This window comes from Thermobia domestica, chromosome 4 (genome assembly GCF_964235325.1).
Source record: "Thermobia domestica chromosome 4, izTheDome1.hap1.1, whole genome shotgun sequence".
In the NCBI taxonomy this organism is placed as follows: domain Eukaryota; kingdom Metazoa; phylum Arthropoda; class Insecta; order Zygentoma; family Lepismatidae; genus Thermobia; species Thermobia domestica.
In genome coordinates this window covers 126040325-126058316 of record NC_137457.1, presented here as the reverse complement: position 1 = coordinate 126058316, position 17992 = coordinate 126040325, and positions in this window count along the sequence as shown.

Sequence of the window (17992 nt, the reverse complement as noted above, 5' to 3'; positions counted from 1 at the left end):
TCAGTTTATACTGCCAACGTGATAAGCTGACTTTTACCAAAAGTGGTAAACATGTTGCTTTCAATCTAAGAAAAGATATATGGAAGTAAGATACCTCGAAACATGGAAGTTGCGAGAAGTGACATAAATGTAAAACGATTATCGTATGTTCTTATAGTTTCCTGGGACGCTGAGATGAATAGTGATGAACCCAGTGGCGTTTACATCCAAATACATCCCCATCACCAGAAGATGAGGGTTTGGGAGATATGAAAATAAAATAAGAAAATTCTGAAATATTTGTTGTATTTGTATTTGTTTGGCCACGAGAACGTGTTTCATAACTTCGGAAGATAGTTTATACCCACATTTATGTGGAATTTTTAATCATATAAATTTCTCATCGAGAGAAGAACGACCTTTCTGCCACATAGAAAAAATGTGTAGAAATATTTTCTCGCGTTCAAAATGAAATGTGATATGTTAAAAGTATATTAACTGTTGAAAACACTCTCTGATATAATATTCCTCTAATACAGTGTCAATTTAGGTGAGCTTTTGCTATTTGTGTCGCCTCCACTTCAATACGTTAAAGAACTATATCAATAAAGGTAAAGATAGCCAGCATATTAAACGATTCATTCATTGTAGAACGAGAACGACAGACTAGGAAAAAAGAGCATTCGGAATGAATATGAATATCATTATCTTGGAATTTTTAGACATCTATTCGAAGATAATTCGTTCTCATTCACCACCTAAGATATTGTTTGTAAATGAACTATTCTTGTCAAATCTAAGAACTCTTCCTATTCCATTTATCTATTCGCCTGTTCCTGTTACTTTCCATCTTTAGTCATCATAGTCTTTTGATCATACTTATTAATCTTATAAGTATCACAACAGAACGTTAAGAGGAAATGATTCATTCCTCTACGTTTTAGATATTTTTTCATGTAAGATGCCGTCACATTTATGGTGCAATTTAAATAAGTACACCGATTTGGCGATTTTGGCGATGCTTGGGATGAAAAAGGACTGGAACTGGGAGGAGACTCCTACGGTTAGTTTGGTTTAAAGAAACTATTTCTGGAAGATGGCACCAAATTTATGTCACAATTAGAACTGCGGTTGTAAAATCTGAATTAATGTTCAGTGCTACTCATGTTCAATTCAATTTCAGTCACTTTTTGAAAAGTTCATTCTTTAGTATTTAACAGCTTCCGGCAAACCTGTACCTATGAAATTCCAAGAACAGTTTAGTCTGGCTAATTATCGTCAACACAGCAGTTGATATCGCAGTAATATCATTGGTTTTAAGTCCAGTACAAAACTAGTAATTGTTTGATAAGCTTTTATGTACGAAACTGATAACGTTCTGAAATTATACTATTAATTTCGGCTGCATAGCACGCTTTCATCTATTCCTAAATTTCTGGATATGATTTTTCGGAAAGGGAGACTGACCAACAGATTATTACACAACCTCCATTGGCTTCAGCTCCTATTACAGTAAATAACGTTTTAACTTTTCCTTCTTCAGGAATCTGACAAGGAATACACACGTGCTCAAAAGGTATGTAAATTATCAGTTTCAGCATTGAAAGTTGGAAAGTTTTAAACCACTGCTTATACTGTTACTTAGATTTTGGATAAATGCTACACTTCCAAAGCTTGTTACCGACTGTACTAAGTATGATAGCTTTCAAAAAAAGTCGCATACTCTACTTATATACCCCAACGGTGTTACAACTAACAAGCCACCTTCTACAACGCTAAATCTTAATCTTCGCTTTTCTTAATCTGCCGTACCAGTCTTATTCATTGAACTCACGATCATATCCTAAATTATAATCCTGATTAACACTTCTTCATATCTTAATAATATTTCTGTCATCTTGAATCATAAGCTATCTTCAGAAAACTGAGTCACATCTATAAAATCTTGTTCATACCTATAATTTATTTGCACAGGTGAACTCTCATTTACTAGGTAATCGCAAATATCATATTTATATATAATTTATGACCAACAGTTCATATCATTTCACGCCGTAAGTAAATAATATGTTTGAAATATAACAACTGAGATATAGTAGGTGTTGACAGAAGGTCGCAATATTATATACGAGCGCAAAATACAAAATTAAGTAAAACATGTAACGCCAATCTAGGTTTGCGTTTCTGTTTGCAGCTATTGGTCATAGAGAAATAAGTTTTAATTACTTCCTTCAAATCATGAGGTTTTCGTTCTTAAACATAGAATTGTAAAGTTGATATATCGTACACTGCGTTTAGTGTTTTATTAACTGGTACATTTGAATATTATTAGAAATGCAGTTTTCCTAAGATACAGTGGTTTCCAATCTTGTTTATTAGAACCCCACTTCGTAACACTTACATATTTCCGGCTCCTTGTCCTTGTCCTTTTACTCTAGGCCTTGCGTGGATTTTGTTTGACTTTTTCTGCGATCTTCTCGAACTCTGCGAACTCCGTTTTCAGCTGAGTTGAGTTTTTAGAGTTCAACGTCCTTAGGCTTCGAGGATATACGATATATTAAACGTCTGATAAACATGGAGTCCGAAAATCATGAGATCCGTCAGGCATTGAGCCATGTAACGACCCGTCCATCTGTTGGATCCTGGGACCCACCAAAAATGGACTCGTCCAATATTGTCAAAAAAAGTAAAAATATTTGAAAACAATAGTACTATATTATTATTGTTATTGTCGTTTAAATATATAATCAAACTTCATCTTTGTTTTAATTTGTCTTTTTTTAATTATTTAATTTGTTCAGTAGGTTAATAAAAAAAGAAAGGAATAATAATGTTAAAAGAACGATTGAGTTGCTCAAAGGGTTGAACTGCTGGAGAAAGAAAAAATTGGGGCGTGGCTTTTCACGCGATGAAGGATACGTGTCAGCGGAGGTCTTGCTGCTCGCTGACTGTTGCCTTACGAACCGTCAGGAAAGGTTCGGATTGTCTTGTTTTCTCTTCGTTTGTAGATTGAATGTGTCTTGTTAGTAGTGGTTCTAAGTGGAACGTTATAAGTGTTTGTTGTTAGTGCCAGTGAAAATGGAAGGGAAGTTTAATAAGAGCATGTTTTACAAGAAGTTTTGCTTCGTTTTTGTGTGTAAACCTGGTCGAATTACGGGGATTGTTCCGTCTGGTATTAAACTACGAAATTGACTCGTAACATAGAATTGGAAAATTCAGAATAAAGAGGCCAGATTGGAAACACGACCGCTACGTTACAAAGGTAATAAAATTCACGATATTAATCGACGTGAGTTAAATTTAAATTTCCATGTATTAAAAGTAGTTGTGTCACGTTCAACTATATGTTTGTGGGGTTGTGTTTTTGCCTCTACCCTTGCTGATTAGGTTTTGTTTCGAAGTAATTTATAGCTATTACTGTTCTAATTGATAGATACTTTCTTGATTCCCTATTTAACGGTATTTACTTGGATGAATTTATGGCGTCAATTATTTCAATTCCTGATCGTTGGAGTTTATATGGAAAGATCCAATATTTCTGATAACCTTTTCTTTTTAGATATTTGTTGGTTGAACTAATTTTGATGTGCCGTGAAGCTTGGTCTCTTAAAATTTTTATTCGCCAGCAGTCAGTTCCTTAAGTGCTTAAAATATTGAATCCTGAAAGAGGCTTACTAAGAGGTTTGCAGAAGAATTAAGTAGAGAATTTTACGAAAGAATTAATTCAAATTGCAACTCATACTGATTTTTTAGGAATTTTTGTAATAATTATTATATGTAATCTTATTGAATTTGATGGGACAAATCAGGACAATTAATCATATTTAGTTAATGCATGGCTTAGTTTTCGCCATCGCATTAAATTGAAGCATTTTGGAAATTGTAGGAAATTCCGAAGTACTTATTGCGATATCGGATTTACTATATAGAAAAATATTGTTCATATTGTGGATTTGTGTTATTCCAACGAAATAGCTTTCATACACCGCCACTGATTTGTTTGAATAAAGTTATTAAAAATTGAATTTTGGTATTTAATTTATACATATATATGTGGTTTATTTCCATTTTTGTGAATAATTGGAAATATTGGATCGAAAATCGGCATTGAGAATTGAACGAGACGATCTGGTCTACCCTGCTAGTCTCTTCTGTCGGATTTGACTACTTAGCTAGAATTGACAGTTTTTAATTTATTATTATTATTATTATTATTATTATTATTATTATTATTATTATTATTATTATTATTATTAAAAACTCTTGATTCGAGTTAGACCTGATCGGGTTGGACGGAGAGGGACGTTACATTGGTAAGGCATCAGTCTGCTAGTCCTTTTGTTTTTTCTTGAGTTATTGTGGTTTGAGTATTTTGTTATAAGTCCCAAGATTTTAAAGTTCTTGAATTTAGTCCTGATCTATATATTCCATTAAACATTTAAAAAAATGTTTAAGGGAATACCTAATTTTGATAAGATTGTTGATTTGTGTATTTGGATCTTTTCTCCAAAATTAGCATTCCACCAAAATAATTTTGAGGCAATTAATGTACAGAATTGACAGTAATTGCTTATTGGTGATATTCTTGAGTCTTTTGGTATAATTTAAAATATTTTTGGATATTACCGTATTTGCCGGCGTATAAGACGCACCGGCGTATAAGACGCACCCCCTTTTTTGGAAACGATTTTCGAGAAAAATATAATATGTGAAAATTTTATTAATTTCCATTATTTTTTGTTCAAGCATTTGTTATATTTTATTTTACTTTAATGTAGGTATTTTACTTTAAGCATAAAATGTAAACAGATATACTGTAAAAAGACAACAAAAAATACATGCACTTATAACAAAAATACAAGAACATATTCCATGTACGTTACATTCACCTAAAAGGCTTGGACAGAAAGATAAACTTGTTTTGTCACATTGGAAGACATCAGTCATCACTATTACTGCTATCAGCAGAACTTGAAACTTCATCACTTGCCGTTTCACGAGAAGCAGAGCTACCACTGTCTTCATACAGTAAGTCGTCCTCAGAACCATCCATATCGTTACTGATTCCACATTTTTAAAATGATTTTATGACAGTTTCCTTTTTCACTTCATCCCATGATGCTTTCACCCATTCGCATATTTGTGAGATACTGGGTTTCTTTCTTCTTCCTGTGGGAGTGACTTCGAAGTCAGCAGACCTCATCCACGTATTCCATTTCTCTCTCATGAATCCCTTGAAAGGTTTGTTGATAGAAACATCTAAAGGTTGAAGCTGGCTTGTCAATCCTCCCGGTATTACGGCTATGTGCGTTTTCATATCATGCAGTTTCTTCTTGACAACCTCTGTTTTGTGAGCACGAAATTCATCCCAAACAAGTAAGGACGGTTTCCTTAAGAGTCCTCCAGGGCGCCTGGACCACACATTCTCTACCCACATCTTAATTCCGTTTTCATCCATCCAACCCTTTTCATGAACGTGTATCACTACACCATTTGGTATTTGTTCTTTTGGTAATGTTTTTCTTTTAAATACCAAGAATGGCATCAATTTCGTTCCATCTGCACAACATGATAACACAACAGTGTAACGCGTTTTTTCATGACCACTGGTTTTCACAGTAACAGTTTTTTTGCCCTTTGAATCCACTGTCTTATTTGAAGGTACATCAAATGTGAGAGGTACCTCATCCATATTGGCTATTTGCGAAACTTGAAATTGTTTACGCTTTCTGATTTTTAAGACATATCTGTGAAACTGTACAATTTTGTCCTCATATTCAGCTGGCATTTTCTGTGCTATTTTAGTTTTTACACGCATAGAAAGGCGATTTCTTTTCATGAATCAGGAACACCATGAAGTTGAACCAGTGAAATCAGTGATACCTGTACGCTCTGCCATAGATTTTGCTTTGTGGATTATCATCTTTGTAGACACTGCAATCCCGTCCTTCCTTTGGTCCTCAACCCATTTTCTTACATCCTCTTCGAGTTGTGGCCATTTGACGATTCCTCTGCGAAGATTATGCTTAGATCGCTTTGCTGCTTTAAGTTCATTTTCTTGTTTTCGCCAGGTGCGAATCATCTTTTCTGTAGGAGGAGGGCCAAAATGACGTTCTGCGGCTCTATTCCCATTAGCTTTTGCATATTCTATAATCTGCAGCTTAAATGCTATGTCGTAGCTGTGCCTCCGCGACATTTTAACAACTTGCCACGATAACGAAGATTAAAGAACTGAAGCAGAACACGATGCGAATCTTTCTTAGCCTTTGTTAGTCATCTATTCATAAACAATGCAAAACATAAAAACTGTGTTTACATGTACTAAATAAAAGAACACCGTCATCCTTTCAAAAGCAATGCGGTGAAACAACAATCGGCGGTTACAAAAGAACACGGACTGTTTGGTCTTTATTCAGCGGTTTGCAAGAATCATGCCGACAAGTTTTGCATGCATATTCCTTTCGAAAAAAAAAACAATGTTATCGGTATCTTTGAAATATTCAACCTTATGTCAGCACTTTCTTGAACCCTGATTTCAACAACACAAAGGAGAAGCAGAGGCAGTGAAATATAATGTCTTCGAATTACCGTTAGTTGCATAAAACGCACCGGCGTATAGGACGCACCCCAATTTTACCGACAATTTCCAGGGGAAAAAAGTGCGTCTTATACGCCGGCAAATACGGTAATTGGGATATAAAAATTACCGTTCCTTTTTATTCTTATTACGTTCATTGTACATACAGGTATCATAATTTTTGGTTCTCTTCCAGTCTTTTCTTTAGCTTGTTAAGTCGATTTCCATTTGATAATTCTTTTGTAGTTTGATAGTTTGAGGATTTAGTATTTATGTATGTAGTTAAATTTATTCTCTGGCACTAAATAGTAACATCTTGTATATCTTATTTACATTGCATTATGTATAATAACTGTGGATACATCAGCATAGATATTCCTGACTCAGAAAACATAACTGTTGATCCAACGGAACATCCTAGCTTGCATGAAAGTTATAGTTTTGGTACCCTAAATATGAATTTTACTCCACCTATTAAGGATAATATGAATGCGAGATCTTTTCCTTTATTTTTTGGTAATCTCTCCAACAAATCTGTGTTAAGTTCCGTGGGGAGTTATAGATTTAGTAGATTAGCTAATCCTCCTAGCTGCAATTAAGAATCAAGAAATGAAGATGGAATTTCTACTAATCGAAATAGATATTATGGAAATATTTATCCTATATTTGGATTTTAAATCTAGAATATACATTAATGATCAAGTATACGCATACGAAATCGTTGACTTATTTGGAGAACAGGTTTTTAGGAATTAAAAACGTTAATGGTGACGATAATATACAAATTTTTGAGATATATAAAATAGAGCAAGTTTTATTAGATAGTAGTTATTTATTTAGCATTATACTGTTTGTATCGATTCCTAAGTGCGAAGATGTTGTTTGGAAGTCTGTACCGTCGGCTTTAAAAGAGAACCTTAATTGGGAAACATTTAAGAATAGTAGGATGATGCGGGTTTTTTCTCCTACTAGCATTCATTCGTAAATTAGTGAGAGAATTTATAGGACACAAAGGTTAAGTGAGCTCTTGAATGAATATGTTAAATCTGTTTTGGTTTCAATGAATGTGTTTCATATAGGTTTGGAAGAAAGAGACTTAGGATCATTCTGAATGGAATTTATCCTAACTTACGGTTCATAATGCTTAATGACTATTTTTCTGCAAATAGATTAGAACTCTTGAAGATAGCTGAAAAATTTGTTATGAATACTCGTGAACAGTTTGAGCACAATAGATTAATGGCAGTTAATAAGGGAAAAATAAAGCAGTTATTTCTAATAGTTCTGCATCAATGTCATCTAATGTCAGCTTGAATGATCGAAAAGATGCCCAATACAAAATGTAAGGTCAAGTCGAGTGAAGGATGATTCTAGAGTTCCTATTTCTTCAGGTTTTCCGTTTAAAATAAGATGAATCGGTCGGAGACAGCAGTTGTTGTTAATAAGAAATTCGGCAGTATCCCGTCTGATATTGACAGTGTTTGTCGCGGGTAAAATTAATAACATTTATACGAATATTTCTATAGATGGTAGATCGAGATTCAATGCAATTACTAGAAATCTGGTAAAATCCTGTGGTGTCGATCAATATACTCATTCGGTAATGATGCGAACTGTGAATGCTCCTTCTTACTTGAAGTTTATTACGAGAGAAGAAGTAACATTAAATGTGAATTATGCGGATTTTTTCAGACTCTGGTTTTCCGTGTGGTTGACAACTTACTCTGTAATTGTTTATTAGGAATGACTTTTCTTCGGACCTCAGCAGTTATTGATTATAAGAATAAATACGTAAATTTATGCGATGGAAAGAAAAGGCTAATAATAAATTATCATCGAGATTTCTTTAGTAATTCAAAAACGGGATACGATCTACGGATCCGGTCTGCCACCGGAAGTGTACCAATGGTGAACAATGTAATAGTAAATTATCATTAACTAATTCATTGAGTTTAGTTACAATATTTGTTAGAGTAGATCCATATTCTTTCGGACTGTGTGAAAAGGGAATTCAATGTGAATTGAATCTTCAACAATTAGAAGAAAAAAATTAAAGTTTGATGCTCCTAATACTTCGCAACTGAGAGCTGTGCGTAACTTGATACAATGTGATTTGTCGAGAATTATCGTTGTATGAATGATAGGATTCAAACACGGTAGAATAGGGTATATGTCCCAAAGAGATTAATGATGATAATGAGTTTTTAGATAATGGCCATGACAGCTTAGGATGTGAAACTTCTCCTGATATGACCTAGATTGCGACAAGTTAGGATCACAATGAGAATAAGGAAAACAATTCGTGTCCGTTACATCGTTGGAATTAATTCATCCAAATGTTTCGTCTGCCGCAATTGAAGATGTAGATTCAAAGTGAACCCTGTAAAAGAGTTTATGCAAGAAGACTAAGAAGGGAGGGAAGAAAAGGAATAATAATAAGAACTTTTCTAAAAAAAAGCCATATGGTAGTTATTTTAAACAGACAGTGCCTTGTGATGAAGTCAGCAGAGTGACACCTCAGAATAATTTTTAAAAAATAGTGAATAATTTTCCATTTAGTTTTTCAGAGGCCTCCGACGTGGATGTTGAGCATGCCGAAAAGTTTCATGACCTTCTATGGCAAAAAAGAAAGTATGTTTTTTAGATTATTTCTATTGTAAAAAAAATAGTCGATCGATCCAAGCAACTGGAAAACCAATTAAATGTACATGATGAAAAACCAAATTCTGGCGAAGTTTGGACTTATCCAAACCCAGATATCAATTTGTTCATAGTGTAGATTAAAGATGAATATTCAGATGTTATATCAGAAAAGGCCAGATGTATTAAAGGATTCGTAGAAATAATTTATTTATCAGAAAATATACGTTTTAGGCAAAATCCCTTTCTGATTCCAAAAAAAACAAGGCACAAGTATTGGATGAACAGTCGATGAATATTAGTCGAGTTCGATCATTCTAACTATGCAAGTAGTTGTTTTTTTATTAAAATTAAAAATAATAGCTTTATTCCTTCTCCAAACATTGCAGATTGTTTAACCAGCTTATCTGGAAAGTAATTTCATTCAAAAGTCAATTTGCGCCGCGGTGTGTGTAAACATCTCGCAATCATAAATTTTTGGTTAAAATACCCATGATCTCTCGCTTCGGGCAATGGGAAATATGCAAAAAACCTGGATCAGGCGAAGAAAGCTCATGTTGCAAAGAAGGGGAGATGTAACGTTCAAAATAGGCGACAAACGTTTGGTCCGAATGCACATAAAGCCATCTTTAAAGATAATATCACCAAGTCTTTAAGTGACAAATGGCACGGAGGGTTTACACTGAGAGAATTCTTGGCGCCAAATACTGGAAAACATAGTCCAGATTAATATAGGCGTAGTCATGTTTCTGCATAAAAAATTGCCAGGAATAGAGAAATTACTTGAGTATTTGAAAAACTGAAAAAATGAATAGTAAACTAGTATTTAATATAAAGTTTATGCATATTTGTTGGGAAGATCAGAAAATTTGGAATTAATTAGAGTTACAATATTTTACATTAAGAAAATATAGCCATAATTTACAAAAATATTTTACCGCGTAATTTAAATAATTAGTATATATTGTTTTAATATTTTAAATTAGATAATCAAATGTAAAATTTGTTCTATCTTTGAAATTAATATTTAAACAGGATTCTGGGACTCACGAAAAATGGGTCGTTAAAGCCAGAGTCGCCTTCAGCAAAGATACAACTTTGACTTAAAAAATCTTCAATAATAATAATATGCTATTCACGTAATTTTATATATGTTTGCAAAACTATTTCTTTATATAATATTGTACATTTTAGTATCATTAATGTTATTGAAGGATTTTAGATGCTTTAAATCTGGCGCTGTCTGGAGGCACATGAGAAGGCCATATCTTGACAAAAAATATTACTATATATGCCAAAAGAGTTTCACGTGAAAAACGGACTAACATTTGTACGTGAAAATTACGATATGTACTCAGAAACGGTGTATGAACGTACAAATGTCAAAATTAAAAAAGAAACAGGGAACACAAAGTTATAGTTACTCCCACATTGACGAAGAGTATGAGGATACAAATTAACAATCAGACGAAGAATTGAAACTCTGAAATAAGTGATAATGAAAGTGATAGAAAAATGTAGTTATAGTCGTAAATGGCAACACTGAAAAATTCTTTCACGTGTTGTTATATAATAAAAAATAGCATTAACATGTGTTATCGATGTCAAAAGACATGAGTGAAAGCAGAAATAAAATAAGATAAACAAGAGATAATAAAATTCATTGAATTATTATCCATTTGAAAAGAATAAAACGCTTGCAGATGTAGTCCAACGGCAAATAAACAAAACAGTCTACAAGGTGAAAATATAACGACAACATATTAAGTCAATGTATTAGCTAACAGCACATGGCAAGAAATCAGAAGTGTAGGTGATAGTCGAAAGTTGTTATAAAACGCCCAAGGCCTAATATCCAAGCAAAACAAATGGAAAGAAACAAAATTAGTGAGTCAGGTCTTTTTAACAGAAATCGTTCCAATTTAATGAAAGTAGAAATAAACAAATATAAGCTGAAGGTCAATAAGAAACCCTCACGGGTGGCTGCTTTACAATTTACATGGCTTGATCCAATTGTTTCTTGTTGTGTTATTAGTGCGTTCGTGAAAGCAAGTTTACTCATTGTTTTATGTAACTGTTTAGGAAAATAAGTTTGATACAGTACGTTGGAGAGATGGCGTATTGCTTACTAGTTTTATGGGTCGTCTAAAAACTGAAAGAGTTGGAAGAGGACCTAAAAATCAGTTGAAGGGAACGGAAGTAAAATCTGGTAAATAAATGTGACTTTCTTAATAGACCAATGCAAAATATTACTAACTTTCCTTAACTCTGTGAAAACGTGAGTGGCATCAATACAAAGCGAAACTCTTTCACGGACGAAGTAAATTATGAAAATTACACCATATATTGTATAACAGAAATATGACCAAATGAAAGATATATGGATTCCGTATAACTAGTTAATACGTATATCAATACGAAAGATAGGAATATGGAAAAGAAATCAAAGGGAGGTGGATGTATGGTTTTAGTAAACAATAAATACTCGTACACAATGATGCACACAAGTACCTAACAATAGGCTAGATGGATGGAATAGTTGTAGTATTTTTCACCTATACTTTCATCAAAATTCTTTACAGACCACTTTGATTGGTAGGATTTCTACTTCTTGACAACAATAGGTTATTTTATAATATTAGCTGATTTTAATGCTGGAGGAATTCAGAGAGAATCAGGGACTCAATAGCAAATTATTATGCTATGAAAAATGCAGAATGTAAAAATTGGCAATGTAACAACTACTCAGAGTAAAATTGGAAGGGAATATCTTGGGTCGCTTTTTTCTCTATTCACCAATAATCTACCGGAAAAACTCAAGTACTCAAAAATACTATTTTATACAGATGACATAAAGCTCTTTAGTATAGTTACAGCTCTTTACTATGATAATTATTTCATACAGAGAAATTTAGGTGCAGGTAATCATTGGTGAGAAAATAATTTATTAACGATTAATTTTAAAAACAACTAAATATATAACGTTTATGAATTAAACTCAACATTTTGCCATCAAACAAAAATTAACTAAGTAACAAGAAACAAATTAGATAGAATTAAATATCTTGGTATTATTTACGACAGCCAATTGAAATATGATAATCACACAAATGATGGAATGCAATCGACGAGAGAAAATAAAAGGTTTTAATTTTAATGAATGGCATAATTTTATAAATGGTTGTTCTTATATGTGCTTATATAAGACTTTTGGTTGATTGAAAGAGAGTTTGGTTCCATCGTTTGGAATAGTTTGACTAATATATTTGTTAAAACCATCGAAGCAATACAGAAATGTTTAAAATATCTGCGTTAGAACAAAGACTACTATTCACGCAGTATGAATGTTAGTTAACTTTTTTGGAGACCTAAATCTCTATCAGAAAGAAGGAAATTTACTGATAAATATTTAAATTGCATTGGATAACAAATATAGTACAGATTACTGTTGGAAAATATAGGAATAATAGTTCCGAGTTATAATGTAAACAGTCAATTGACATTGGAGGCATTATATTCAAAACGTCAAATATTGTGAAGAGTGGCAATGCCTTATAAGATGTTAGAATGATCATATATTGCGAGAAACATAAAAACATTTTTTACAAAAAAACAAGCACTTTTAACCGCTTTCCGACTAAACTTGAGTTGCTTAATTTTATTACTTAGATCACTTCTAGTTGATTGTTCGCAAACTTTAACATTACATAAAAATCTCGGTATAAATAGCGAAAAACCAGTCGGCGATATAAAAATGGAATTTACTTTTGCTGGTCTAAATTGAAGAAAATGCGGAGAACTTAATAGCTTGGGTTGGCTCCTCAGGACCTGCTTAAATTTGATAAAGTGGAACAGCAATTAGACTATTAACAAGGGACTCGATTGTACTGTTACATATTTTAACAATATTTTTAATTTGATCATTTTATTCAAAGAACACATCCTTTAGATAGAAATATGTAATAAGTAATCAGGATCTTTTGCATACCGGATATGAAATTTTATGGAATGTTTTTATCATACTATTATATTTTTGCCAATTAGCTCTTCACCCCAATGTAAATAACGTTATTTCTATTATCATTGAAACTCAAATCTCACTGCAATTACTTAATTATAGGTCTGCACTATATACCTCCAGACACTAGTGTTGAACGATCTTGCCGGTTACAAAATTCCTTTTTTAGTAATGAATATACATATATTTAACAACACAACAATCTTGTTAAGTGATTGTAATGTTCCTGCTGTAAACTGCAATACGACCGAAATTTGTGTTTCGGATCAATGCATTAAACAAGAGGCCAAAAACTTATCAAATTTTGTAATATGTTAGACAGTGAGCAACGTAATTATACATACGACGCTAACGACAGTACTAAGATTTTGGATCTTTTCCTAACAAGTCTATACCAAATAACGTAATTTAAGAGCTCTCCATCTCTTGGAAAGATAGGTAAATATTATTCAACATTTATAGCTGAAACGGGAACCGGTCAAAACCCCCACAGCCAAAACATCCACACTCAAGAAATGTCAAAACGCCCACACGATCGGTCATAACCTTACACAAATGGAAACATCTACCAAATATACGAACGGTCATAACCCCCACAGCGAAAACCCCCACATTGGTAATCGGTCATAACCTCCAACGGTCATAACTCCCACACAAATGGAGAAAAAACCCACACATCATATTTTTTACTGTTATGCTCAGACAATTAAAATTGAAGTCAGAATTTGTTTTCTTATTATTTATTTCTCTACTTCTAACCTTGTATCTGTAAATGTATTCCTTTTGTCTTTATATTTTAATATATTTTCCTCTTCTCTCTTAATGTTGTCCGCCATAGTGTTATCCCACTAAATCGCATCTTGAAAAGGGGCTCTGGTTTGGCACACTTCATTACTCATGATAAGGAAAGTAGTATATTCTGGTTATGAGCTCCCATTTCTTTGCTCGAATAAAAGAAACAAATCAACAGAGGCAAATGTGTGTAATGTAACACTTGTTGTATATCACATATTACGATACGGATATATAACTGTTTTACATAATATATTACAATAAACGGACTACTCAAATGAGAAGTGGTCTAACTACCAGAAAAAACTAAATAATATACTGGTTACATTAATTTCTGAAGATTTCTTTTTTAAACAAAATGTAAATAATAAAAAGAAGTATGGATTGTTCTTGAGACAAGGCGATACACATTAAAATAATTCAATTCTCACTTTACTCTAATAGCATAGTTATTTTAAAAACCTATGGATATTACATCCTCTAATAAGCTAAATGATTGCTTATTACATGATGGCTACATATAAGCATTATCTGAAGGTTAAATATGATGTTAACTTTGTACTTTTGTCTCGTTAGTGTTCGTATTTAGTATATCACTGAAAAAAAACGTGTAATGTTCCATTAATTTATGTAGGGTTAATTCCTTATTAACTTCACAACGATTTCTCTGTGTTATCACGGAGGATTCTTTATTGTCTCTGAAGGAGAGTTGAATTTAGTATTTTCTTCTTTTGTTTTCCAAAATTTTCAAGTGTTTCTTCGGATGCATTATTTTATTTGTCTACCAATCTGGTTGCTCAGCTATTTCCTTTCCTTTCTATCTATGAAAATTAGAGATTTTTTTTTCTTGCGCTGGCAGCATGTTTTATATTTATTCACCTGATATTAAGTTTTCGTTTCGTAATTAGTTTTCAATTTTCAGAAGCTATTGAATTTACTTTCAATTTCGGTAATTGTTCCATACGTGTCAAATACTTTTGTTTTTACGTAGCTCATTGAGGAAAATCTATTTCATAATGGTAACATTTATGAACTAAGAAACCATGAATGTAAGGTGAACTTACAGGTGAAGAACATAATTTACAGGAAGAGGTCCAATTTCCAAAACGTTTCATATGAAATGAATGAGTTTTATTACGTTCAGTGGAAGATCATGGCATAAAAGCGTGAAACGTGTAATAATATGTACTTATTTTCATCAGCCTTTTCAATTGATTCTTTTAATTAAGGAAAAAATATTCATAAGCTGTTTTATAAATGCAGACAATCGGATTTTGCTTTTGATAACTCATTCACATATTGGACAAAATCTCAGATATACACTAACTTAATCGTGTATATATTAACAATTATGAAAATTTTGATATTATTATAGCGCACAATTTAAGGGCAAAGTAGTAGTTTCTGCTTCTTGAGATTATTTTTTAAAACGATTCAGGTTGGCACCTCTGATTGTGCCTAGCGAACAACATAATCGAGTTGGTTGACATGTTTTCTTTGCAATGGATCAACTAAGATTAGAAACAAAAGAAAAGGAACAAAAACTAAATAATTGACGAAACTTAATTTGGGGAATAAGAGGGATGATTTAAACATTAAAATCCTACATCATGCAATGTCAGTTGTGTTTCCAGTGCTTGATATACAGATGCATTGTCCTGAAGTACAGAATAGTTTTTCTTTCAGCTTTTCATAACATTCTTTCAATTTGCCTTTCAGTTTTCTGACTAATACAGAGATTCTCCATTTAATGTCTGACCTTTGGGCAGGTGTTCTATGAATATAACTGCATCCTTATCCCAGAAGAAGGTTGTAAGTACTTTTCTAGTAGACTTCTGTCTCTTTAAGTTCTTGGGCCGAGGGGAAAATGAGTTCTACCACTGAATTGACTGTTGCTTCGTTTCAGAATCGTACTGGTACAACCTTGGTTCGCTCATGGTTATTATTAAATTGATCGCCATAGCGGTAAAAATGAGAGAAGGCTTCCCTTGCTGCCGCCACTCGTTTACTCTTTTGATCTTCTGACAGATTTTTTGGAACCTATTATACCGAGAACTTGCGCATGCGCAAGTCACTATGAATTATGCTATTGACGTGTTCCAGAGAAATAGCCACAATCCCGTCTACACGTTTCGCTCAAATTCTGCAAATTTCAAGAATAATATCATGAATTTAATCCATGATTTCGGGGGGAGTCATTGCTTTTGGTCATCCTGAACGTAAAGAATCATCTCGTGAGAAATTATCATGATTAAAGTGTGTCACTCTCTTCTTCATCACTGCATATGACGGAGGAGTGTCTCGTGGTGTTTCATTCATGTCTTGATGAATTTACTTCGGTGACTTTCCTTCATGGAACAAAACTTTGATGACAGCTGTGATCTCAACGTTCGTGAAATTCGCTGTTTGGGAACACGTGATCAATTTAAAGGCCTAAAAAACACAATAAGAATTTCGTTATTAATATGAAAATTTCTATTTACACATTCAAAAATATATTCTTCAAAACTGTACGATTTCATCATTCCATCTACCTCCTTGATTTTTAGCAGCCTCTCGTAATATCTCCCTATTATATCAAAGTTTGTATACTCTTATTTTGCGTTTTGCTTAGAGTATATTACTTTAAAACCAAACAGTTCTTGAAATTTCAATTTTGGTGTGATAGGGAATATTGATGAAATGGTTTACAAGCAAAGTATCTCGGATTAATCGAATCACAAGGAATGTTGACCTAAAATCTGAATTTTTGTAATTGAAATTCACAGTGATACGCCAAACAACAAAACATGAGTGTACTGTTGAGGAGGGTTGTTTTGTTTAAAACAAAATGTTTAAGAAAAATGATTAAACTTGTTTTAAACAATTGATTTTGTTTAAAACAAATTTTGTATACGTTTCAAACATTTTGTTTTAAACACGTGTATTTCTTAAGACTTGTTTCAAACATATGTTTATTTTTATTTTATATCATTTTTGTATTATGTAGTACACCAACACTATAATAAGGCTTATGCCTGTAGTGTTGATGGCAAATAAATCAATAAATAAATAAATAAATAAAAAGAAAGCTAGAGAAAGAAATTTGTCGAAAAGTGCTCCCCACTCAAAAGACTAGTTTCTTCCTATATGAATATTTTGATTTCTCTTGGCTACAGCTGGTCAATCAGGTGATCTACAATTTATTTTGTCTCTTTTCCCCCTTAATTTTTTTCGTATATAGTATTCTTTAAGTGCTTCTCAATGAATTTGCAAAGACGTGTCGTAGACAAAGGTTGGACTACTTGTAGAAACGATATTTAAAAAAGTAAATAAAATAATTATCCTGGAAATAAATGTTTGTGTTGTATTCAAAAAACAAGCAAAAGATTATTTGCTAAATTGCGGTTCTGAAATTAAAATATCGCATTCATTCGTTGATACAGTACATGTTGTTTCTCAGTCTTTGTACAACTTGGAATCATTTAACATGAGTTTTACGGGAAGAAAAAGGACATCATTTGGAGCAAATTTATTAAAGTAACTCAAACTCCATCAGATAAGAAAACGACCGTATGAGCTCGTTGCAAAACATGTAAGAAAGAAAGGGTTCATTTAGTTCAAAGAATGAAGAATCATTATGAAAAATGCAATGCTGTGAAAAAACTGGAAACCAAAACAGATGATAAAAGTGTCGATCTGAAAACTACTTCTGATGATTCTAACTCAGTGATCTGGTTGACATCCAACTGGAAACTTCAGGAAAGACTTAATTTTGTGTCAACAATTTTGTGTCAACATAAATGTACAAACTGAGACGAGAAGTAAGTCCTCCTCGACAATCGAGACGAGATAAGAAAGTAGTTTTCGAGAATTGAGACGAGACGAAACCAAAAAATGTAAAGGAATCTCTATTCCAATTTTGCCTGAACATATTCACGGTAATATTAAGCATAGATTATCTTATGATTTTGGTAAATACTAGTAGCTATTATTATGAGTTGTAG